At 52.7% G+C, this 25,862-nt stretch overlaps 1 protein-coding gene across 3 annotated transcripts in view; it reads left to right on the top strand.

The window, feature by feature from the left end:
* KCNK9 (potassium two pore domain channel subfamily K member 9) overlaps window positions 1–25,862 on the top strand; it is a 110,254-nt gene that overhangs the window by 65,358 nt on the left and 19,034 nt on the right. The gene's annotated exons all lie outside the window — the stretch shown is intronic.

Genomic DNA, 25,862 nt, shown 5'->3' with positions numbered 1-25,862 from the left:
CTGGGGAGAGGCTTTGGCCAGGGGTCCTGGGGAGGAATTTCAGGCACAGACTAGAGGGAGCAGAGGCCCCTGAGACCCCCATGCATCTCAGCAGTGGGGTGGGGGCTGCCAGCAGCCTGGTTAGACTTGAGCCAAAGAACAGAAAGCCGTGGGCTCATCCAGGCAGCAACTGCCAGGGGACACCTGTGCCCTGCTGAGGGCCGGCATCATGTCTGGCATCAGGCATCAAGCCCTGGGCCCGCCCCTTTTTTCCATGCATGGTGACCTTGGCCCAGGAGGGAAATCTTCAGGATCCAGAACGCTCCTGTTTCCCTCAGTCCCTACAGCCCCCTTCCCCAGTGAGTCCTGGGATCCCTGGGGTTGGTCTTGCTGCAGTTGAGTCCTGAAGGGGGAGGGAGGTTTCATGTCATTTCCTCCAGAGAGCCACCTGGAACACCCCAGTCTGGGTGAAGGATGTTGGGGCATAGAAATGGCTTGGAGATCCAGACAGAGGTGGGGGTAGCGGCCAGCAGAGGGTGGAGACCAATGGTGGGGGACGTTCAGAGGGGACCCGGCTCACTGGCCTTTTGGATTTTAGGCTGTGACTGAGCCTGGTGCTGGTGTGTAGCCCCTGCTTTGTGGAGCAGTGATGGGAATGGAACAGGGGAGTGACAATCCCACTTGGCTCGTGAGGAAGCCCATGTCCTTTGCAGGCTGGTTTACTTCTTGCCTGGCCAAGGAGGTCAGGCAGGGGGACCACATGGGCTCATGGGTCTTGGAGTACTGGCTTATCAGATGCAGAGGCTGGGCCTCGGTGGAGAGAGGGGTCCTGAGCGTGGGAGGGGACAGGAGCTATCTGACCATAGGAGACGAGTTCTTTTCCTTGGTCACCTACCCCCATCTTGTTCTGCCAACAGCGATACTTTCTGGGGTTTCCTGAGCAGATACAACAAAAACACCCCCCACTGCTCAGGCTCCCCGTGGGGGCTGCCACTCTCCTGGCATCCCCTCTTCCAGAATTTGCTTTAGATGAAGCCATACAAACAGTACTGTCCCCTCCTGCCCTGGCCTGAGCAGACCCTGTGGGGGCTGGAGGGCCCATCCACGGCTCCTTCCCCAGGACTGGGTGCAGGTCTCAGGAGAAGCAGCGGTGGAAGTGGTTGCTCCCCACTGAATCCCTGCATCTGTGCTCCTTGCCCGGGTGTGCCTGGTCAGGTGTGCGGGGAGGAACCTTCCAGGGCAGTGCGTCCTCCTATTTTGACTCGGGGGTTTCAGGATGACTTCCTGTGGGCAGCCTCCAGGGACTGTCCCCTTGCCAGGCAGAAGCAGGATGTGTGGGAAGGCTTGACATTTTTTGTAAAGCATGCATTTATTGCTTTTGAGCTCACTAAAATTGTGTATTGTTTTTGATTGCAACAAACGAGTGAATTTAAGTTTTTAATTTTATTGCTTTGGTGCCATTTCCAAGTTTTTCTGTGGGGGTAGAATTGTCTTCATGCAATGACCTCTGGTCCCAGCCATGTTCTTCGCCTCTCCCAAGTCTCAGCAGTTCTCTTTGAAGGAGCCACTACATTCGCACAGGCTGCTCTTGGTGGGGAATGAAATTTAGTTGCTTTATAATTTTAGGTGGGGGAAGGGTTGCCCCTGTGTCACACATGTAACTTGGGATTATAGGAGTGGCTGAAGTGGCTAACAGGAGGACACTTCAAATTCCCTTCTCTGATGCAGGAATCTGTTCTGGACTATCTTGGATGAGTACGTATCTGTCCCTAGTTTGCATGCTCCCAGTCATGGGGAGCTCCCTACCTCACCAGGCTATGGCTGGCTGGCCCCCATTCCTGAGCTGAGGTGGACATCTATATGGCAGAGCCCGAGAGGAGGCCTGTGCATCACAGAAGCTGAGCTCTGCCAGCCAGGCAGCCCTTCCAGTGACTACTCCCTGAGTGTTCACTCCATCTCCTGCTGGACACCAGTGTGGCCCGGTCCTCAGCCACACTGCAGCAGTGTCAGGGCAGCTGCACTGGACTCACCAGAAAAGTTGGCTGGTCCTCCCCCAGGAGGGCAGCCATGTAGTGGGCACGGCAGGGACAAGGGCTCCTAGGGAGAGAAGGCTCAGAGCAGTCAGTGAAGAGGTGGCAGCGAGGTATCCTGGAAATTGGGTGTGTAGCAGAGAACATGAGGGGCAGCCCGGAGCGCTGGGGCAGAGCCGGAGGCCACCAGCTTCTGGAGAGGCCCGCCGTGTGCCACACCTTTGCTGGGCACATGTCACAGGCTCTGGTCATCGACGCTGTCCACCCTGCTCCACCTCCAAAACAGCAAAGGTCATGATGCCCATTTCAGGGGGCTAAGGAGTGCCAGGATCCAGGGCCCCAGGTCTCTCCAGTCATCTGCTGGCTTGACTGTCTGGGCTGAGCCCTGTGTCCTGCCAGGGTGGGCTCTTGACTGCAGGCGGGAAAGTGCTGGGATGACTTTTAGGAGGGCAGGATGGGAGCCCCACAGACAGCAGCCCCGTGCTGTGAGGGCACCCCGAGAGTGGGTGCTGGGTGCAGCTGAATGAACTGTTCCTGCAGGGTCTGGGCCCAGGGTTCTCACCACAGCACCCACTGCTACCCCCAAAAGTACAGGTCCCTGGGCCGCTTGACCCACAGGAAGGCACCCTGGTCAGGGCCTCAGGGATGGAGAGGATAGTGAACCTGCCTCACCACCTCGTGCTAGACCCCTTCTTGATGCCAGGCCCTGGGCAGGGCAATTCCCTGGTGATCTCATTTGGTCCTAAGACACCAATGAAACAAACACAGGTATGAAAATAATTCTTAAAAACCTGTGATTCAGCGATAAATATGCTTCCTGACTGATGCATTCAATAATGAGAGCTACTGGTGGGCCTGGCACCTCCAGTGAGCTCCGAGTGATGGTGCACGTCTGCAACGCTCAAGACGTCTGCGACCGCAGAACGTGGCATGAAAATACAGCTTGTTTCTGTGGATGACGCAGCAACAAGAAATGCTAAGTTTCAGCCAGAGGGCGGTGGAAATGAAATGGTGGGTTTTTCCCCATCCAGGTTCTTGGACCCTCCTGAATTTTACTCAGAGCTGCCAAGGGTTCAGGAGCCCTGTCCAGGCTCGTCCTTGGCCAGCCCCACAGGGCAAGGGGGGTTGTGGTTATAGGATGCACAGGCCCCAGTGGCTTGGGGCGCAGGTATGTGACTGGGACACAGCAAAGAAAGTACAGTGCTCCATGCTAAGGGCTCTGATGCTGATGAGCAAGGGGGCTGTGGAGCCCAGCGAGGACCCCAACCCAATCTAGGGTGGCTAGGGAGAGGACCCCTGGACTGTTCTCTTGGAGAAAGGGGTGTGGGGTGTCACAGGCTGTGGAACGAGCACATTCACATCCCAGCAGTCTTACTCAATTTGGCTCATTCTTAGATATACAGTGTGTCAGGGGCTCAGGAGGTGTTTTGGGGTAGGATGAGAAGCAGGTAAGTCTGGTGGCAGACCAGGATTCTAGTCACAAGCCCTGCTGCTGATGTGCCTGAGCTGGGATGCTTTACAGATGGGAAGGTTGCATGCATCACGTCCTCGGAACCTCACAGAGCTTAGCATGGTGTCTGGGGGACAGACAGGGCGTTTTGGCTGGGGCTGGAGAGGGCCCTGAGCCCAGGGGGCCCGAAATCCATCCGAGCGTGGCCTGGGAGGCCGGGGATGAGCCAGGGCTGGGTGTGGTGTGAGGCAGGTATTGGCTCACTGGGGCTGCCTGGCAGGAAGTGGGTGGCGGCTGGTATGGGAACCAGACAGGCCCCCACTGTTGCTGGGTCCTGGCCTTCACAGTCATGCACTCGTCTGATGACGTCTCCTTGACGGGGCAGAGCTAGGGTCCTTAGCACATCTTGCAGAGGCAGACACTGAGCCCAGAAAGGTTAAGGGCCAGCTGTGTAGTGGGGCTGGTCTTCCTAGGGCTGGCTCATGCCCCTGCAGTTAGCAGGTGGGTAGGCTAGGGAGGTTGTTCTGGGGTCCTCAGCCTGGTCCCTGCCATGAAGTCTGACACCTTAGGGAAGCTGGGGTCTTGTCACCCAGAGAGTGGGCTTCAGAAGTAGCAGGAGGCTTCAAGTCCTGACACGAATGTGCTTTTTGAGCCTTTTCTTGTGTCACATGCTGGGCCCAGACTCCAGACCCCCAGTGCTGGGCTGGGGAGCCGTGGCTACTGTAGGGCAAACAGCTTTGAGCCCCAGTCCTTGTCCTTCATCAGTTCCTTGGCACAGGGGACTTTCTCTGGCTGTGGTCCTGGGGCTCCATGGGTGCTTTGGGACAGAGAAGAGAGACAACTAGCCTGTGTTGGTCACTACTCCCCACCAGACAGCGTGCCAGACACACTTGCAAAATGAGCAGGGGCAGGCAGAGCACCCAGGGCTACATCTTGGCATCACTACTTGCTAGCGGTCTCCACCTTCCATGCCTCCATTTCCACTTCTGCAAAATGGGGACGATGCTTGAACCATCCCAGGGGATTCTGGTGAGAGTCAATGGGCTGTTTCATGGAGCGAGTGCTCAGTGAGTGGTAAAAGCTGATGCTTTATGGATGAGGAAGGTGGCACAGCTGGCTCCTGGGCTCCAAAGCTCAGGTTTTGTCCAGAACCAGTCAGTGGCAGAGACTGCAGGAAGGGGTGGGGCAGGAGTGACTGTGGCAGGTAGCAGCGAGGGGCACAGGGGTGGGCTGCAGTGTGGGCCTGGGGGAGGGTGGGATGAGGGACATGGGTAGGAAAAAGGCACGAGAGTGGGGATCAGTTGGAGGCTGATGCTGGAGGCCCAGCAGGAGTTGGACTGGTGAATGGGAGAAGGGGCAACTCACCAGAGAGGGCTGGTGGACTCGCTCCAGGCCTCCTGCGTTCTCAGCTAATTAAACAGGCAGAGCGGATGATGCCTCTGTGTGCCATGTGTTCAGGCTGGGGAACCTGGGGACTCCCAGGGAAGCCACCTCCCCAGCGGGTGCTGAGCCAGCTGATTCGTAAGGAAAACTGCACTCCCAGCTGGGACTTTGCCTGACCCCAGAGCCTGGGGTGGGTGCAGGTGTCCTAGATTAGAGGCATCCAGGGAGGCTGGTAGGGACTATCCCCAGGCAAAGCAGCTAGCACTTGGCTCAGGGAAAGTCAAAGGGACCACCGAAGCTTCCTGCTCCTGGTCCTGCAGTAGCCCGTGTGCCCCTCTCCTCACCAGCCCTGTGTCCTGCTCTGGTTTGAGTTAAATGCCACCATGGAAGGTGTTGAACAGTGAAGGCATGGCCTAATCATGGCCAAATATTCTAGAAGAACGGCTCTCCCACCAAGTCTTCCATAGCTCCTGTTCGTTCATATAGTCACCTGTATTTGGCACCTGCTGGGTGCCAGATCCTTTGCTGGGCATTGGGAATTCTGATTATGTTAGGCTTGGTAATTCATGACCTGTGTGGTCTCATCATCTGCAGCTGTTTGTTTTCATGTTTGTAAGTGTGAAATAAACAGGATGTACAGGTGAGGAGCAACTTATCCATGTCATGTCTTCCCAGGTTCCTGGAGATGGGGACATTTGGGTTGAGTTTTGAAGGATGAATAGGAGCTTGATGTCTTCCTTCTTTCTTCCTTGTCTGCTTGTTAGAGAGATTCTAGCTAAAGGTATGGGGATGTGATCTAACATACTTCCTGTTCTCTTATTCCACAGACGAGGACACATCCCTGTGGAGGTCACAGCAGTGAGTGCTCAGTGAGGTCAGGAAATGTGTTTGACCTGCACATGTGTTGGTACTAGCACAGCTTCCTCACATTCTCCCTCTGTCTGGCCAAGGCTGGGAAGAGGGGTGTGGAGGAGGCATCAGTGGCCCAGTGAAGTGTGGGGAATACCGGGGGATGAGGTCTGCTGCTGAGTTCAGGCCTTAGACATATTCATCACCTCCCAAAGTTTCCTCCCACCTCCCTTACTATTATCGTGTGTGTGTGTGTAGAGTAGGAATACTTAAGATCTATCCTCTTAGCAAATTTTAAGTATTCAATACAGTATTGCTAGCTGTAAGCACTGTGCTATATAACAGATCTCCAGAAGGTTTTTTTGCATAACAAACTTTGTATGTTTTGACTGTGACCTCCCTGTTTCCCTGCCCCTTATTAACCACTATTTTCTGCTTCCATGAGTTTGACTGTTTTAGATGACATCTTTTAGTATTTGTCTCTGGCTGATTGCACTTAGCATAATTTCTTCCTGGTTTATCTATTTAGTCACAAAGAGCAAGATTTTCTTCCTCTTTTTTAAAAAATTTCTGTTTACAGATACTCTTTGGTGAGCCATTGGTCTCATACTTTCCTTTAATTCTTCAGACATGGTTCTTTTAGTGCTTTGAACATCCTTATGGCACTTGGTCAGCTTAGTGGTTGGCTGATGACTGGACAGATGTCCTTAAATGTCTTGTGGTCTCTGCCAAGGAAGCCTGTGTGTGTTGGGGTATGCAGTCAGCACTCTGACATGCAGTTCATGATTCCGTCTTCACCTTCCCTTCCTGCCTGGGCACAGCCTCAAGGTCAGTTGGAGGTGAGATACTGGGGCCATGTCAATTGCACTGCCATGTACATGCACATGGCCTTGTAGGCTCCCAGGAGTATGTCATAGCTTTCCAAAGCCTCCTTTGAATCTCCTATTCCCATTTTTCCTTTTTGTCTTTTGGTTAGCCTCTTGTTAGACCTACATGGTCATGGTACTTTGGACAGCTGCTGTGTTAAAACATTGCCTCTGATTGTTTTCAACAAATGCTGCCCTCTCACTGAGTGAGCTCTGGGGACAGAGCTTCCAGACAGGAGTGGCCCTTCCATGGCCACCAGGATGCTATTTTCACAGCTATTATGATTGCTGAGCTATGGGTGTTCCGGGTCACCTTGGAGCTGAGGCAGGGAGACAGGACCAGGGCAGATTCAAATGCCATAAAACTTTCTTTTCTTCCTGAAATTTAGTCATTTTTCTTATGTAAACATTTTTCCAGTTGTTACAAGACTTCAGCTAACTTCCAGAATTCAAAAAGGTTGATTTGATGGTTTTGCCAGTGTTCTCATTGCTTTTCTGGAAGAGTTGAGTTCCTGGAGGTCCTTGCTCTGGCCTTCTGGAAGTTGGATGAAGTTTTGTGACCTCAGAAAGCACTTTTAGCATTAGGTCAGGAGCTGGGTCTACCTCTGCTGAAAGGAAAGGGACATAGGGAAGGGAAAAGAGGTTCTGCATCTGGCCAGGTGAATGGCTTAAGAAGTGGTTCTACCTTTGGCAGGGGAACTGGCAGGGCCCATTCATCCCAACCTGGCCATGACCATCAGCACACCAGCATGAGAACAGCTGAGGTACTGGGGGTCAGAGAAGAGGGTGGGCATCTCAGTGTCACCACACGAGAACTGTGTGAACTGTGACAGGGTAATTAGCCTCTCTGAGCCAGTTCCTTCATCCAGGACAATGAAAGCCATCATCTCTAGCAGTTGGGCATGCCATGAGAAGAATATCATTGGTGCTGGGCCAATAAAGGGTGGAACTCTTGCAATGCCCAGCTCAAATCCCGGCCACCATATTGGTTTCTGGTCTTTGTATGTGGAATGAACATAATTCCAGGGGCCAGAAACAGTGTGCTTTCGGCTAAAACGTAAATAGGGGTCCAACAGATTCCCTATTTAGCCCGTTAAGGTGAAGACATGCCACATCTACTTGAAGCTTATGAGGAATTAAAATGTTTATGAAGAATTTTTATCGGAAATATGATAGCATACACATTTTCTGATAAGTAGGAAAAAAACAGGTTCCATAATTGCTTCTACATAGCCTCCTCTCAGCCATAGAGGAGAGGTATTCAGGAAAAGGACTAGCAGGGACTATTAAGATTCTCCCAGACTGCCTCCTGAGTGGTGGGGTTGTGGGTGATTTTTTTTTCCTGCTGCTTTAGATTTCTTTCAACTTTGTGATTCTCTTCAGTGAGCAAGTATTATTCCTGTGATCTGCAAAATACAAAATAGAAAAATCTAAAAAGTAGAAAATAAAGAGAGGTGGCTGGGAGTCCAGGAGATAAATTAATCAGGATTTGCAGCAGCAGGCTTTTTCCATTTCTTTTTTGGTTTTGTGTTTAGGTCTCTGACTCTCTGCAAGGTTAGGTGACTTGCCCAAGGTCAAACAGTTGAGACAGGAGGTGGGCTCAGCAGGACCCGGGTCTTCCCTGTTATTAGAGTAATTATGACCATAAAGTGTCCCTCCCGGAGGTGCCAGCCTGCCTCCCACACTGGTGCTGCCTGGCATTGGCCTTGATGGGAATCAGCAGCGACAGCTGCAGAAGAGTGTCCACCCAGCAGCTGTCACCCTTGGCTTTTTTTGGGAAGGGTATCAAGGGCGATATGCTGACAGGGCATGGTTTTCTCCCAGCAGAGAGAAGGCCAAGAAGCTCGAATCTGTGGGGACTGGTCCTTGGGGACCTCATGGGCTACCTTCTGAACTGCAGGACCCCTGGCACTCCCACTTTCCCTCTCACAGGCCCAGAAATGTGTACCAAACCCCAGTGCATGATACAGCTGCTGCTCTCACAAGCCAGCTTGTTGTGTGATGTGGTGTCATCATCCTGCTCTCACGGGGCTGATTCAGTGGGTTAGGGTTAGGGCCAGGGCCTGGACTCTTCATTTTGACCAGTACCTGACAGATTCCCGTGAAGGGTCTATAGCCATGCTTTGAGAAACCCTGGCCTGGGACAGAGGGAGAGTGGTTGGGGGGCATCAAAAGTAAAGGGACTTGGGATTTTACAGAAAGACACATAGGGCCACCTCGGGCTGGCTTGGGAGAGAAGACAGTCACCACTGAGGCTGGCAGGGACCAAGCTGTGTGTGCTACCACTCGCTGTGGGAAAGATGCAGGGACACCCTTCCCTTTGACAGATGAGAAAACAGAGGCTCGCAGAGGCTGAGCGAGCTGCTCTCAGGTGGGCCAGAGTTCCCCGAGTGTCCCCTTTATCCCGTTTGAAAAAGGTTGGAGGGACCTTCATGCTATGCAGCCACCCCAGCTTTGCGCATAGATCCTCCTAGGAGGAGTGGTGGTCTGGGGGACAGGTTTTGATCGGAAGAGCCATGGGGTCAAGGGAAGGGACTCGGCTTCTACTAACATCTATGGACAGTTTCCTACGGCTTGCTATTGTGATTTCATTTAATATCCACCACGGTGCTCTCAGGAAGATGGTCACCAGTGAGGGCTCTGAGTGTAAAGGCAGTGATGCCTCTATGCCTGGCACAGCTCATCAGAGTTCAGTGCTTTGCCAGCTGGCCCAGTGTGGCACCCTCATAGCTATATCACATGGCAGGACAATCTGTGACAGGGAAAACTGAGTCCCCAGTGGAGACAGTGACCCTGCTGTAACCTGACCTTAGGGTTGGACTCTGAGTCCAGTGCTCCTCCCAGGTGGTCCGTCGAAGGCCAACTTCCCAGGGCCGGGCTCCTCGGGCCAGCATCAGGTGGCCACAGACAAGCACTATGCGGCTAGGCAGGGACTGCCCCTGTAGCACCCATGCAGCTGAGCCGCTCTGCGCTTTCTTCCTGGGGCAGAGGCCTCGGGCAGGGGTAGAACAGAGTGTGTGGTCCTGAGAGCAGCCACCTGCTCAGCTCTGGGATGGGGTAGCCCTCTCCCTCCAGCTCCCTGGGCCCAGGCTGTCTCCCAGCCCTGCACAAGCAGCTCCTGGACACCCAGCCACTAACAAGACAGATGCGGGGCTGCTCTCACGCCCCGAGGTCCATTCCTCATCCTCAGACAGCCAGGCAGCCACTTTAATTAAAAGGGCTCCATGGCTCTGGAGAGATGAATCGGGGCCAGCTCCTGTTTGTAAACGCATCCTCCCGCAGGGCTGGAGGTGCCTGGGCCGGTTCTCCACTTCCTCAGAGCCGGGTGGGTGGGCCCCCCTCCCCTTCTCTCTGGGTGCTGAGCCCGGGGCCAGGTTTCCCATTTACAGCCTGATGCGGGTCAGGGGGCTCAGCCTGTGAGCCCCAGGTGAGTGGCTGCCTCCCTGTGCTTGTTTCTCCTCTGCCGACTGAGGATACCAAAGGCCTTCCCCAGAGCCGTTCTCCCCAAGCCCCGCTACACCCTCATGATCGCTGTGCCCTCTGCTGACGAGGCAGGTGATTTAAAGCTGTCTTGGGCTCCACTGAGCTGACGGTGATGCCTGAAATGTTAGCATCAAGTTGTCACTGTTATCATTTTTATCATCGTGGTCCTGACTCTCCAGCACCCACCACAGTGCCTGGCCCATGGTAGGTGCTCAGTCATGATCTGTTGAGTGAAGGACTGAGATAAGGTGCCTGTATGTGCCAGGCAATGCCAGACACCACTTCACCCACCCAGACATGAGGGGAGGAGCTGCCCCCGCCACCCAGGACTGTCACCCTTGTTCCTGTGGAGGCAGGTGTACACCCTGGGAGAGTCTCAAGCCACAGGACCCTGGTGTCAGAGCCCTCAGCTGTGTTGTCTACTTTGACATTCCCACTTTCCTCTTTGAAGGCTGCTGTCCTCCTTCCGGCCCTAGTCCCCTCCGCTGGCCCTTTGGGGCAGGGCTAGGCTCCCCTCAGGGGACAGTGAGCAGTGCTGCTGTGTCATATGTAGAAAATCTGACTCTGCCCTAGCAACAAGGTGGCCTGGGTGACGGGTTTGGGATGGAGTTCTCGGTTTGCATCCACCTTTTGCCAAGTCACCAGGTGGCGGACGCCCTGGCCTCCGTTTTCTTGTTTATGATACGGGATAGTACCTGTTACTCTGTTTAGAACAGTGCCTGGCACCCTAACATTTGTTATACACTTCTGTTTGTTCATTTATCTATTTAACAATTTTTGATGAGGAGCTACTATGTACCAGGCAACGGAGCTGTGCATGGCAGTAAAACAGGCTCTAGAATGTTCTCAGACAGGACTGCCTGCTCACCTTACCCTTCAGGGGTCCTCATGCAGCAGGGGAACAACCCAGACAGTGATCCATGAGAATCCACTGACACTGGCCCTAGATACCTCACACCACACCTGTGGAGGTGGCTGTCCCTGCCCGCTGATAACTCAGGCAACACCCTTTAGATGATGCCCCAGAAGCTCTTTGTAAAACACCCAAGGAGGGGCCTTGTCCCCTCACAGAGGCTCTCAGTGCAGGCCTCGGCTGATGGCTGTTGTCTTCCTCCTGCTCCCCTTCACCCAATGATTCCCCTTCCCCCCACTTTCAATCAAGGGCGAATGATCTCGGGAGGAGGCACTGGTGCGAGCCTCCCGTGTCCAGCTGTTTGGGGGATGGTTACTTACTAAGTGCCAGGCCTGGCCCTGGGGACCTGGAGACAAACTGGGGTCCGAGCCATCCTCAATGCTCTGGGCAGGACAGTCCATCCCAGCAGGGCAGAGCTGGCCCTGCCCTCATGGAGAATCCAGGCAGCTTCCGTAAAAGGGCTCCTGAAGAGGTGAGCGGCTGGGGGCATCTCGGGATGTGCCGTCCTGCAGGGCCAGCACTGGCGGACTGGTGGATTGAAGGCAGTGGGGGCTTCAGGAAAGGTGGATCTGGAAGGCAGACAAGAGGCTAGGGAGGCCATGGGGCACCACGGCCCATCCACAGGTGCATCTGTATGCCTGCCTTTCCCAGGAGGGTTAGGTCAGGCCTCCCTGAGCCGTATTCCCTCAAGCCAGTAACTGGAGCTGCTTGTCAGCTGCCCCCTTAGGTGGGCACATGATCTCTTCATCAGGGAATCACCTTCCCCATGACTGGCACTTACCTGGTCCCTGAAGCCATTTAAACTTGAGACCCAACAGCCTAAGGAAACCAAGTAGTAGGGGCTCCTTGACTCAGCCCCATGAGTCCACTGTGGTAAGCTCTCCCAGCCCTGGGTTGAGGGACATGGGAGTGAACCAGCAGGCAAGATGTGGCGTGTCAGGAGGACTGCTGGTATATATAAGGCCTGTGTGTGGCAGGCACAAATGCCCTGGGGCAGAGAGCAGAAGAAACAAGAAGCGGATGCCTGTGACAAGCTCGATGCCAATAGTTAGAGGGCTTCTAGGGAACCAAAGGGCAGATTCAAAGGCTGCAGGCTCCAGGGGAGAGGCCCCTGCCTTTAGGGAGGCCATGCCCCTTGCTTTGTGTGTGTCGTCGTCTTCACACTCACTGCAGGCCTTGGGGTGGTGGTAGTTGTCTGGGATGGGAGACCAGGACACAAGGTACTGAGGCTGCACAGACCGAGAGCAGCTGGGCTGAGCTGGTGAGCCTCGCAGCCTGGGTTTTTCCACTCTGCTCTGCAGACTTGGAGACACCTCAGGTTGCTGTTATGTAAGGGAGGGCCTGGGAGAGCCGGGGCTCTGGGCTGCGTATGTATGTGTCACTGAGTGTGCCTGTTGAGTGTATACGTGTATCTGCGTGTGTGTGTGTGCCTGCAGCATTTTTGGAAGGAGGTCAGCACAGTAGTTGTGCAGCAATCCAAGATTGCCACCTATTAGTCGTGTGTCCTCGGGCAAGGGACTTGGCTGAAATCATTTAATCCTTACAGCTCCAGGAGGTCCTGATTGTCATTGTTTGGCCAACTAGGAGACTGAGTGACTATGTGCCAGGCAGCTTTCTAGGCCTTTTACAAGTGTTCGCATTTATTGCATGTTTACTATAATTAGGTAAGGAGTGAGGAGGGCTTTCAAGTCCTCAGGTTAATATTACTTCTATTCCACCCCAGCCAAATGCCTCAGGCCAGATGTGTGTGTGAGCATGTCATATGTATTTATATTCGTGTATGTGAGCATGTCTGTCTCTGTATACATGTGTGTCTGTTTATATGAGTGCCTGTGTGTACCTGTCTGCATATCTGTGTCTCTGCATGTGTCCACATGTGCACATGGCCAGTCAGTGTCACACGGCAGGCTGCACCCTGCCAGATCGCCCCCCTGCTACTTGTGTCCCTGAGCCCTAGTTTTCTCACCTGTTCCATGGACATGACTGCACCAAACAGAGGTTCTTCTCGCATTTCGTTGAACAATAAGCGGGGTGGGCCTGTCTGTACGTCTTTGCTCTCCAAGTTCAACTTCTGTGCTGGTACAGAATCATCTTAAGTACATGTTATGAGCTAGGTGCATAGCAGATGTACCCCCAAATGCCATTGGCTTCATGCATCACGGGTCACTACTTCTCTTGCATCACAGCCACTGTTTCTCAGCAGGGGCTCTGCTCTAGGTCACTCAGAACCCAGGCTCCTAACAGCTGGAGGCATCATCCCACCTTAGGTTCTGAGGCTTCTATGTTTAGGGAGGGAGCAGGGGGAATGGGGAGCAGGGGGAATGGGGAGCAGGGAGAGAGAAGCAGAGGCAGAGACAGGGAGGGTCAGAGAGAAAATCATATGGCAGGTTTTAGTGGGCCAGGCCTGGAACCCTGCTGGCCAGCACTGAGTCACACAGCCATGTCTACTTGCAAGGGACTCTGGCCCAGCTGTGTGCCCAGGAGCAGGAAGAGGTCACATATGTGGGTGGACACTGACGGTCTCTGCTAGAACCCACCTGCTTCTGTTGCTTCCTGACAAAATGAGCATCCTTCCACGCGGGAGGCCCTGGTGGAAGCCAGTTTGCTGCCATCAGACTCTAGCGTGGGCTGACTCTGTTGTCAGCGTGCACTGAGTTCAGTGTTAACAGTGAAAACATGCTAGGAACAAGGCCTGGGGCACCCCACAGATCTTACCTGCTCCTTTTTTGAGGCCTTTGTTTTTGCATGATGTGGGGTCTGTGGTGACTCGTGTCAATGAGACACTTGCTAGAAATGCAGAGGCCCCACCCCCCACCTCCCATGCAGAATGGGCATTGCAGCAAATCCCAGGCGATCCCATTATTAGGAAGCAATGCTTTAGACATCACACATGCAACACGTCTTACCTTCATTTCCACTGTCAGACCTCCCAGGAGGCATTGGGTTTTGTGGTTCTCACCTGGTCTGATTTGACCGGAACTTACAGCTCCCAGTAACTCGGCATTCAAAGCTCTTGTTCTTTTGACCTGTAGATCCTTCCAGGGTGAACTCTGCCTGTTCCCTCTCAGACCCTGCAATAAGGTGAATTAGCCCTCAATGAGAATCCAGCAGAAACAAAGCAGGAATTAAAGTTTGATTTGATTTCACTTTTTTAAAACAAAATGTATCAATTATTACTTACAGATAGTATTAGGGCCTAGGCTTGATTTTCAGTTCTTCTATCACAGACTTTTCAAAAGTCAGCCACATTTTATATATTTTTTTTCCCTCTGTACTTTGTTTTTTTAAATTTGGGCTTGTTTCCCCACATTTTCTTGTAGTATTTCTAAAAATTTTTTTGGAGTGGGAGAGGAATTATTTAGTGGTGGGAAGAAAGAGTAGAACGGAAGGGAGTGAGGAGAATTTTGCTGGAAAGGGATGGAGGTGGCCAGCAGGAAAATGCAGGTTTCTCTCGAGTGCCTGACCAGGTGTGGGCACCCGGCCGGCAGCCAGGGCCAGGCTCTGAGTGCAGAGGCGGAAGATCACATCAGGCTGGCTTGGGGGCTTACAAAGGCAACATGCTTTGCGCAGGGCTAGGGGGAGTTTTCTTACCCATGCCACAGAAAGAATACCACTGACCCTGCAAAGGGTATCGCCTTCCCCAGAACCAGTGGGTTGAGGAAGGGGAGAAATATTTTAGCGCAGTCCCTGGCTCAGCACCAGCCTGCAATATCTGGTGGTCGTTATTGTTACCATTATTTATCTTTTGTCAATGCTAAAAGGCCATTGATGGATGCCAGCTTCTAAGATTCATCACATGACATCTCATCTATGAGAAAGAAAGATTAGCGACTTCTCCCAGATGATTTCTGGATTCTGGACACAGTCACCGGAAATCGTGGGCGGCCGACCCGCACCCACGGCCGTGTCCCTGCAGTCACCCAAGCGACCGCCAGAGGGCGCCGTTGCCTCTCCGGTGGCTGGCGCTGCGCAGGGCGCCTCTTGCAGGGAGCGGAGCCCCTGAGGCAGAGGCTCTCTGTCCTTGTGGCCCGTTCGGCTCTTTCCTGGCAACACTTTCTAGGAGCCGCTTTCAAAAGCTGACTTGCTTGGGGGATGGATGACCTCCAGCCTCTTGCAAGAGTGTGATTGCAGGCTTCTGTGTTTCCCAGCCTTCGATATTTTGGGGGACTGAGAAGGGGTGTGCCTGGACCCCAGCCTTCTCCATCCGCCCTGCTGTCGGCCTCCTGCTCAGGACACACGATGTGCAGTGCGCTTGTGTGGCTCTTTCATAGGGGAAGGCCTTCTAGGCACCTGTCTTCCCCTCTGTGTCCCTGGGCAGGCCCAAGGCCCCGGACCCGAGAAGTTCACCTACACCCTCTCGGAGCTGCCACCCCAAAGCCACTCCATGGGCCTTCCATTGGCAGATACGGTGCAGGCTTGGGCCCATGTCTGCAGCCTGTGCCTGGAGGCTGGAGTGGGTGGAAGGGTAGGTGGCTAAGTGGGACGAGGGAGCCTGGAGCCTTGGGTGGTGCTGCTGTTTGGTTCTAGGATTGGGGGCTGGCCCAAGCCTACATCCTCCGAGAGAGAGAGGCCCCCCGGGGAGGGGCGGCGGCGGCAGTTTCCAGGCCCGTAGCAAGCCCCTGCGAGCAGACCCTTTCTTTCCAGCACCCACAAAGCCTCGCCGCCACCACTTCCTTATCCTCTGAGGCTCAGCTTAAGAGTTTTAGAGCTTAGAAGCATTAAAAATAATGCTTTTTCAAAATTGAGGTAAAATTCACGTAGCAAAATTCCCCCTTTCAAAGAGTATAGTTCAGTGTACAATTCAGTGCAATGCTGTACGACCACTGGAACTGAGTTCCAAGCCATTTTCATTACCCCCAAAAGAAACCCCTTACCCTTTCGCGGCCCCTCCCTACCACACCACCTCCCCCTGCAACCCCTAGGCAACCACTAACCTGCTTTCTGTCCCCATAGGCGTCCCTGTTCTGGTGTTTGTGGACTCCTACAATACTTGTTATTTCCTGACTGGCTTCCGTCACTCAAGGTTATGGACTGAACTGTGTCCCCCCGAAATTCACACATTGAAGCCCTAACTTCCAACGTGACTGTATTTGGAGATGGGGCCTTTAGGAGAGGTAATTGAGGTTAAATGGGGTCATATGAGTGAAGCCCTAATCCAGGAGGTTTAGGATTCCTAAGAGGAGGAAGGGATATGGGGACACTGTCTCTCTGTGTACCATCTGGGGACAGCCTGGGAGAGCCCACACCAGAAACCTCATCTGCCCCCCTTTCATTGTGGAGTTCTAGCCTCCAGAACTGTGGAGAAATCAGTGTCCCTTGCTGAAGCTGCCCGGTGCTGTGGTAAAACATTTTCTTATGGCAGCCCAGCCCGAGCTGACTAAGGTTCATCTGCACTGTAACGCCCATCAGGACTGCATCTCTAAGGCTGAACACGTTCTGTCATACACATGGACCACATTTGTTTAGGTGTCCATCCACCGACGCACGTTTGGACTGTTGTGAAGCTAGGCTGTGAACACGTGGGTACAAGTCTTTGTTTAGGTTTTAGTGACACACCTAGGTGTGAAGTTGCTAAAAATGCTTTAAGAACGGATTTCTTTGGTGTTTGGGTATGAGCCAGGAATGGAGAACATCTCAGGGTGCACCGTGTAGGCCTTCCTGCCCTCCCCAGGGGTGCCCCCGCCATGCATCTAGGCCCCGGCCAGCAGAAGGTGTTTCCTGATGCCACCTGGTGAGAAGCACATGTAACTATGATACCTGATGTGTACCGAGGCTCAGCCTCCCAATCCATAGAATGGGGACGAAGACTCTTCATTTAATCTCGGCTGTGTCCTCATAATGAGAAGGGACAGGGGCCCATGGGAGGTGAAGCCGCAGAGCTGGAAAGTGGCCGACTACAGTCGGAGCCAGGCTGGCCGAGGCCACTGCGGGAGGTGCTGGGTCAGTGATAACCATGGGTCAACCAGGGACGAGATGTCTATCCAGTGCAACCCTGGGCCAGGCGCCGGGGCTCCCTCAGGCTGGCCTTCCTCAGGAAGGGGCCCTAGGGCTCTCCCAAGGGGGCCTCACCCAAGGCCCTACATGGAGCAGAGGAGGAGAAAGGCCTTCATGAATGTTGTTGGAAATTTGTGCTTTGCAAGCTCATGTTTTAGAAATATATTTTATATCTTTAGTCCATTTCCCCCCTTAAGGCATCAAATGAAGGGAAACCAAAAGGGAACTGAAGTTCTTTTTGAGAATTAATAATAAATCATATGAGGAAATTGCTTTCATTAAATAAAACACCAAATCTGCCAGATTTTCCTTCAGGGAACACAGGGTGCCAAGCCTGAGAATAAGCTAGTTGCCAGGGCTCTGAGGGCAGCTCAGGGCTGGGGCCTTGGAATCCTGGGGCATGGGTGGATGTGGAAGACGAGGGGGCCATGCCCTGCCTGAACAGCATGAGGGGCCGGGGCCTGGGGCTCAAGTTCTCCATGGTGATTGTGGGAAGAGGCCTTAGATTACCCAGAATGACCATGTTTGCCAGGGTGGGGGCTCCTCGGCTCTCTGTGCAGGGCACTCAGCCCAGTGTGGGAGGTGCTTCTATGTCACCTTTATTTGTGCATCTGTGAAATGGAGCCAACTGATGGTTCTTGTCCCAGGCAGCCTCGCCACGAGGGAGGGAAGGCAAAGAAAATGGGGAGCCGTGCGTTCTGTGGGTCTTACCCCAACTTGCCTCACTCTCCTGCTGCCCTCCTCCCCCACAACCCCAGGTCTCTTCCGTTCTCGCTCTTCCTTATTCACCATTTCTGGAGCATGTGTGGCCTCCATTTGAGACAGATGGTCTGTTTCATCTTATTTTGTTTGGCCTGTGCCATGTTTTCAAATGTTTAATTGGACACTAATTAGATACCACATTTAAAAAATCCATATTTTCAGCTTCTCTTTAAAACTCAGAATTGAGTCACCCTGGCCCAGCATCCTGGGGCTGGGACGGGAGCGGCTGTTCTTTGAGAGGCCCTGGCCTGCCAGCTAGCCATTGCCTGCTCAGCCCTGTCACCTTCCAGCCCCTCTCCCCAGGACATATATATCAGCGGTAGCCTCCAAGAGAAAGTTGGAAGCAAGAGACACAGGAGAGTGTGAATTGCAAAGTGCTTTGTTGAAAAACCTGTTGTGGGTTATTTGTAGTCTTGCTAGGGTATTAGGATGTGTACTCTGGGTTGGGTGTTAATCACCTCCAGTGAAACCCTGGCTAAAGCCAACACATTTACAGGGGGGACAGAATGAACTGCCTGTGAGATGGGCTGACTCCAGGTAGGACAGGTTTAGATGCAGCGTGAAACATCCCTGTACAGCCTCCCGTCTCTGAGATCGGGGATGGGATGTTATCTTCTGCGGCTGAGTTCATCCTCCTGATAGTGAAACGACTGCAGGAGCTCCGGACCTCACCCTCCCGTCTGGCAGGAAAAAGCAGATGTCTTTGAGTCACCCATCAAGCCCCAAACCCTGAGGCTTTTGCTGAAACCATCAGAGTGCCTGCAAACTACCCATTCCCTTCTTGGGCCGAACAGGAGACCAAGCCTGCGTGTAGTGCCCAGTAGAGATTGGGGTTGTGTTATGTTGCAAGAGCCCTTGACACACCAGCACTGATATCCCTTATCCATGAAAGAACAAGTTGGGAAAAGCATTGTCGAGTGGATGTAAAGTGCCGTGCCACTGGAGGAGGCTGCTTCATTCCATATTGCCTTTGCCAGAAGGGAAGGTTAAGGCTTAGAGCATGTAAGGTGTCTTGCCCAAGGTCATGGTTAGCAGGTAGGAGATGGAGCCAGACCCAGACTTTGGGACCCATTGATTCCTGCCTACCCCTACATGTGACCCATGCATCACTTTGCTTTTGGTGTTTGCAGATGCCTGGGTTTAAATCATGCCGAGCTCATTCGGGGGCCTGAGTGGGGCCGATGCTTGCCGCAGACTTCTGTGGGAGCCAGCCGGGAAGCCCAAGGGCAGCTCACCTCTCCAGCCTGCTCCTCCTCCAACCCACCCCGAGTCATTCTTTAATGGAATTTGTGGCTGTTTTAATTCCTACCAGCACAAACCTTTGCATATCCTTTATATTTTATTCTCTTTCAGCGGGAAGTTTCTCAGTGCCTAAATACTTGTATGGCCATCTCCTTCCAGTGCTGGGCAGTCTGTCCCGGGGAGCTATGGGCTAGGGGAGACAGCCATGCTCACCCCTCACCCGCAGGACAGCCGCTCCAGCTCCTGGAACAGCCAGGCTCCCTGGGAGACTGGGGTTGCAGTGACAGAAGAGAAAGAGGCCCAGGGAGGGATGTGACCATCCACAGTCCCTACAAGGGCACAGTCAGGGCTCAAACCTGGGCTGGCCTGACACCAGGAGCTAAGCTCCTGCACTCCACCCCACTGTGGTGGGAATTCAAAGCTCAGCTTGATGGGTTCTGGTGAAGGGATCAGGTAAGTGGGGTAATGGCCTGGGCATTCCCAAGTGGAAAGAATAGGGGTAGTAATGCTGCAGAGGCAGGAGGGTAAAGGCCCTGCTCTCCCTACCTCTCTCCTGAATAAGCTCCACAGTGGAGGGCAGGGGTTTTACCCTTTAAGTCTGTGAAAGTCACTCATGGTCAGGTGTGGATGTACCTAGATTGCCCGGGGGTGGGGGGGACGACATGGGGAGCCACAGACAGCTCTTGAGCGCTGGAGTGCAGGAGCGAGGCTGGTCTGCAGTCCACTTGGCCCAGGCTACCCTATTTGCCTTTCTCCAGTGGAGACAGCCCACTGGATACTTTGAGTATCTAATTAAAATATGGAGCTCAGAGTAGGTGCCTCTTATGGTCTACTCTACATGCATATAGTATACATCTTGTGCTACTATGTCCCATGTGCTTAGAGTGTCTTTAAGTGAAATATGCTGTTCAGAACAGGAGAAGCTGGGAAGCTTCTGGTACCTGGTAGCCGCCACGGCTTCTGGGAAATCTCGCAGAGCCAGTGGGAAGTTAATGCTGCCTTCCAGCCACAGCTGGTGGTTTGGGGAGCTCCAGACCCAGTAGAAATGATTAGTTTTATTATCCTTCTCCTCTGCCTGTCTCCTCTCTGGGAAGATGGAGCCTCTTCATTTGTTTCTTTTTTCTGTGTTGTTAGCCAGCTGCAGCAGAGATGAAGGCTGCTTCTCTGCAAAGCCTCTCCCAGGACAGATCAAAGAGACCCACTAAGTATATTAAAGAGGCCATGAAAATCAGGCTGGGCAATGCCGTGTCTTGGGCAAAGCTGCCCCCAGCCACCTTGGGCCCTGGGCTTAGGGATTGGCTGGGACTTCCAGGCAGGCCTGGGAAGATGGAAGTCGATTGCACAGCGAGGTGTCTGGGGACACCATGTGCTGCCTTCTCCTCCATGCTGGGCCCTGGGATCTGCACAGCTGAGTCAGTGGGCTCTGCTCTCCTCGGGAGCTCATGGTCTGGCCTAAGGTGGCCCAGGCTGTGACTCCCCAGCAGGGCCAGTCAGTGTCTGGATAGGTGAGGAGTGCAGCCTGTGGGTGCTGTCCTGGGAGCCCCCAGCCTTCCACCAGGGTCTGGGGCTGGAAGAGGCACCTAGTAACCAGCTGAGAGGGCCCTGTGGAAGCAGGCAGGCTGTCAGTCCCCTTGGGCCCAGATATCGTTGGCTGCGGATCCATCTGGGCACTTGGGGGCTGGAAGACCTGACCCCCAGGGCTGCATACCAGCCTGAGGTGAGGCTCAGTTCAGAGGCTGCAGGGCCCAGCTCTCGGTGAGGGACCCATGAATTTGGTCAATTCTGGGTGGGGCCCGGTGAGGGGGCCGATTCTCATTCCTCTCTGATGCACGTCCTATGCCCCGTTTCACAGATGAGGAAGCAGAGGGGTCCTTCCAGAGTGCTCAGGAGTCATAGTGCACAGTGCAGAGCCAGCTTTTCTAAGTGGGCGTTGTCATTTTTACAATGACTGTCCCCTTTCCAGATCTATCGGGCAGGAACCCCATCACCAGCCGGCCCTGTGGAGGTGGGCGTCACCGGCCCCTGGGTGTCAGTTGCCTCTGACTGTGGAGGTGGGTAGGGTGAACTGGAGGTTCTCTTTCAGTACTGGCTTCACTTAGCAGGTGACCTAGGATGCTCCAGACCCCTGGTGGGGCACCACTTGAGGAGTTGGTTCCGTGTGCTGGGACATGGGGCTGGGCTGAGTTGGGGGTCTTCCTGAATCTCCTTCACTACTCACATCTACCCACCCTGCCTGGTCCTGGGCACTGCCACCTGTCGGCAAAGCTGAGCAGGCCATGGAAGGGCAGGTGGGTGGGCAGACCAGGACCTTGGAGCCTGAAGCACTGAGTGATGCGGGGGCCAGCCGGGCTGAGGAAGCTGGGACAGGCACTCGACTGGAACTAACTGTAAGCCCCTCCAGGGTCCCTGAACTATGCCGGCATCCTGGAATCTTGGGAAGGATGGTGTCAAGGAGCCGCTGCTGCGTGAGCAATGCTGGAGGCCAGATTTCAGGCTGTCAGTGCTGTCTCTGTCACCAGTGCCACTGTGGTTAACCTCACACCCAGAGGCCTGACTCCTGGCCATCCAGGTCCCAAAGGCAGGCATGTCTCTAACTCCGCATCCCCTTAGACATCAGCAAAACAGGCGGTGAAGCTCTGGAGATGAGCAGTGTGGGCTGGCTGTGTCCCTTGTGTGCAGGGGCTTTGTACCCTGTGTGTGGCCTTTGCATTCCTCAGTTGGTGGGACTCTGGCTTGGGGCTCTGGCTTAGGGCCCCTGCTGTTGGCTGGGTGCCTGTAGGGGGTGCCAGGCATTGGGTTGGGTAAGGATGATGTGGCCTCTTGCAGGGCAGCTGTGAGTTGATCCAATCTCCCTCCTGCAGCCTCATCTTCCACATCTGTAAAGTGGTTCGAGTGACTGAGGCTGCTTGGCTGGACCTCGCCCGCAGGCTGCGGCGCCCCTCTGGGAGTCCTGGTTTCGTTATCTCTACCTTTGGTGCTGTATGTGTGCCTCCTGAATTTTGTGCACATCCATTTCAGAAGTCTCATTGCCAAAGGGACGAGTGATCCCTTTATGACGAGGGATAGGGTGGCCAGCGGTAGGTGGGACTTCTGAGGTTCTGTCACCTCTGTGGTCCTCAGATGGAGACGGTCACCCCTTGTAGTGCCTGGTGGGTGTGGGGTATTATAGGAGCCTGGAGTCCTAGAGGGAAAATCCACATGGGCGTGTGTGGTTCCTGAACTCACAGGTGGGGTGGGAGGTGACCAGGAACATAGCCCAGGGGTCACTTGTGGCCTTTCCACATCCATGCCCCAGCCTCTATCTGTACCTGCTCGTGTTGGGTACAGGCTGGCTGGAGCCCCTTGGGAGATTTGCAGGAATCCCCTGTGCCAAGAGCAGGTCCCGGGCACAGTCAAGTCTCTGGAGTTGTCTGAATGGGTAACATATGAGTTGATGAATGAATACGTCTTCTGAGCCCCGGGCGGCGGGTATTGGGATATGTTCATTTGCAGATGGGAAAAAATAGTCTTTTAAGACTTGAGTTGTCACACAGGTGCTGGGGGAATGTATTAGATTTGTACCTCATTCTCCCCTTAGGAAGAGCTTAGAGGCCATCTTCTGTGTCATGTATCCAGCATACAGGCATTTTCTATGTTCTTTATTGTATCTTCTACATATAACCTGTAGACATGGTGTGTGCTACTAAAACATACATGTGTGCAGTCTGCAGCATATACATAGGTATGGCACATGCACAGCCTGTGTCATGTGTGTTCTATAGGCATACATACTGCATAGACAATATTTGCTGGTGAATATGGGTGTGCTGTAGTTATGAGCCTCTTGGTCTAATCTATCTATATATACTGTCACATGTGCTGTTATTCTACACATTAGGTTCCAAGTATATACTGTGTGTATTCTGTATGAAGTCTTCATGGATGTCATGTATGTGTGTTCCATACAGGTATTTGGGAACATCTGACATGTGGACTTAATATCTGCAGACCTGTTTGTACACAGTACCTGCAGTGTTCTATCATAAACAGATTTGTGAAACAGACCCAGGGGAGAACAGAGGGAGAACAGGGTCTCTGCAGGAAATACAGCTCTCACACTGAATGATTAATAAATGGGCTATTGATAAATTCTTCTTGAACACATAGGCAGGGTTGGGGGGCAGCAATGAGGGGTATGTGGAACACCAGTGGAGAGCTATTAATACACCAAGGGTGCAGTTCTTGGAACTTGTAGAGAGTAGCTGCTGTGAGCCTGCTGGCAGATGCAGCTTAATTGCCGAAGTCCTCTTCCCTTCCTCTGATCTACTGGGGCTGTCCATTGGATGGACCCAACTGGAAACCAGAGGGCAAAGGGACACTTGCTGTAGCTCCCACGGTTGAGAGCAGGCTGTGGCTGGGAACACCTGAACAGGACCGGGGAGGATACCCTGCACCGCCTTTTTCCTCGAAGGCCTGGGGAGTTCTGAAACTTGTCTCTCGCTTTAGAGGGAATGGTCCTGTTCCCCAGACCACTGGGCCCCCAGGAAATGTGTTAATGTGGAAGACCCCCGAACCTCAGTGCTGTTCATCTCCCATACTCTCTCATGCATGTATCTTACCAAGGGATATCATCGATGCAGTGGACCAGTGAGAAACACGGTGTCAATGATCAAGTGTTTTCATGCTCTAGTAAGACAGCAGAATTGACATAAGCCTGAGACAGGACATACCAGTGTACTGCTGTCCAAGCCCTGCCAAGGCAAACTGCTTCTTATTTTTACTAGCAGGAACAGAAGTCAGGGTGGAGGACTGTGGCACCTGGTATGCAGTTTTTGACCCAGAAAATGCTGTGTTGACTTCTTCTAGTAAATATATCACATACGGAACATTACCACTTATTAAGTTTCCAACAACCTTCTGTTATTCTCCAGCATTCCAGCTGGCTTTTTTTGTATCAGCTCTATGGGTGAGCTATATGGAGATAGAGTAGGATTCCCACCCCTGCAATCTTTTATATTTACCCTACTTGTTTGCCAAGATGTGCCTTCTTTCCTGAAGACCTAAGTTTCCATCTGGTGTCCTTCTCCCCAGACAGAGCAGCCTTCAGTAATCTTGTTGTACAGATATGCTGGTACTGAACTCTGTTGGTTTTGCTTAATTTGAAAATGTCTTCGTTCTGCCTTTCTTGAAGGATAATTTCTCTGGATGTAGAATTCCCAGTGAGCAGTCTTAGTTCTTTACAGCCGTGCTTCCACTGCTTCCTGGCCTCTGTTGCTTATGTTTAGAAGTAAGCAATATTATGTTGCTGTTTCCCTGTATGTGGTATAATTGTTTTTCTCTGGCTGCTTTCATTATTTTCTGACTTTAAGCAGCTCGACTCTGGCGTGTGGTTTTCTTTGTATTTGTCCTGCTTGGGGTTCACTGAGCTTCTTGAATCTATAAGTTTGTGTCTTTCATCAAATTTAGCTTTTTTTGAGATGAAGTCTTGCTCTGTCACCCAGGTTGGAGTGCAGTAGCGCAATCATGGCTCATTGCAACCTCCGTCTCCTGGGTTCAAGTGATTCTCCTTCCTCAGCCTCCTGTGTAGCTGGGACTACAGGTACCTGCCACCACACCTGGCTAATTTTTGTATTTTTAGTAGAGACGGGGTTTCACCATGTTGGCCAGGCTGGTCTCAAACTCCTGGCCTCAAGTGATCCCCCTGCCTTGGCCTCCCAAAGTGCTGGGATTACAGGTGTAAAGCACTGCACCCGGCCTAAATTTGGCTACTTTTGACCAATATTTCTTCTTTTTCTTGTCTCATTCTCTTTCCTTCTGGGATACCTTTTGATATTGCCCCACAGCTCCCCCAAGGCTTTATTTTCCATTTTTATTCCTCTCTGCTTTTCAGATTGGATAATTTCAATTGATATATATATACTCTTTTTTTCAGCTTTTCTCTTTCCCTATCCCTACCCTGTCCTTTCTGGCCTAACTTTGTCACATCATCTCTTCTTTCGTAAGGACTAAGGGGTGTCAGAGCTCAGTGCTAGCTGGGATTGAGGGCCAGAGAGGATGGGGAGAAGGCCTTCTGGAGGCAAATATGTGATGTTATTTCTCAAGTGACAGTTTGGCCCGTGGGGGTAGGTAGGTCATGGCACATATTCGCACCACCAGAGACAGGCAGACTGAGCCACAGGCAATGAAGCCCTGATGGAGAAACGTGAGGTAGAGCAGTCAGGGGCAGCTTCCTGCAAGAGGCAGTGGTAGAGGATCCTGGGGTCTGGTAGATCCCTACTGTGTATCAGACTCTGGGCTAGGAGCTGTCTGATCTCGGCAGATCCATACAATGCCACCTATCCCATGTAACAGATAAAGACACATGGGTTTGGAAAAGCTTATGGAACCCAAGGTAAAGCAGCAAGCTAAGTGACCATGAACATGTGACAGGGTTACGTCCGGGAACTCTGTCTCAATGGGCAGGATTTTAGATGTTGGAAGACCAGGTACATCCCTCAAAAATTTCAGTCCAAATATTGTCCATGATCCAGGTTTTTATTCTGGGTAGTGTTAGTGCCACAGTTTGAACCTACTGAGTCCCTTGTTCCTTCTGCTGTATTGGGAAGAGCCCATCCTGGTTCTGACGTTGTCACTGACCAGCTGGGTGACCCTGCAGCTGACTTCACCTATTCAACATCATTGCCTTCATTTTGAATGTGAGGAAATAAAGGCTTCACTTGGATTCCCTGCAGCAACCACGCAATGAAGTTGCATCAAGAATTTCAAAAGTACTTACACACATAAGGTCTTTAAGGGTTGTTTCCTGATTTCTATCCAGGCTCCATTCATAGAGTGGTGCAAATGTATTCATTCCTTTATTAAATAGTTTACTTTCTAGGTATGGGGGAATACAGCAGCGAACAAAACATTTTAAAAATATGCCTTTGTGGCAT

Source organism: Macaca mulatta, chromosome 8, assembly GCF_049350105.2.
Source record: "Macaca mulatta isolate MMU2019108-1 chromosome 8, T2T-MMU8v2.0, whole genome shotgun sequence".
NCBI classification, from domain to species: domain Eukaryota; kingdom Metazoa; phylum Chordata; class Mammalia; order Primates; family Cercopithecidae; genus Macaca; species Macaca mulatta.
This window is presented reverse-complemented; position numbering and strand designations above follow the sequence as displayed.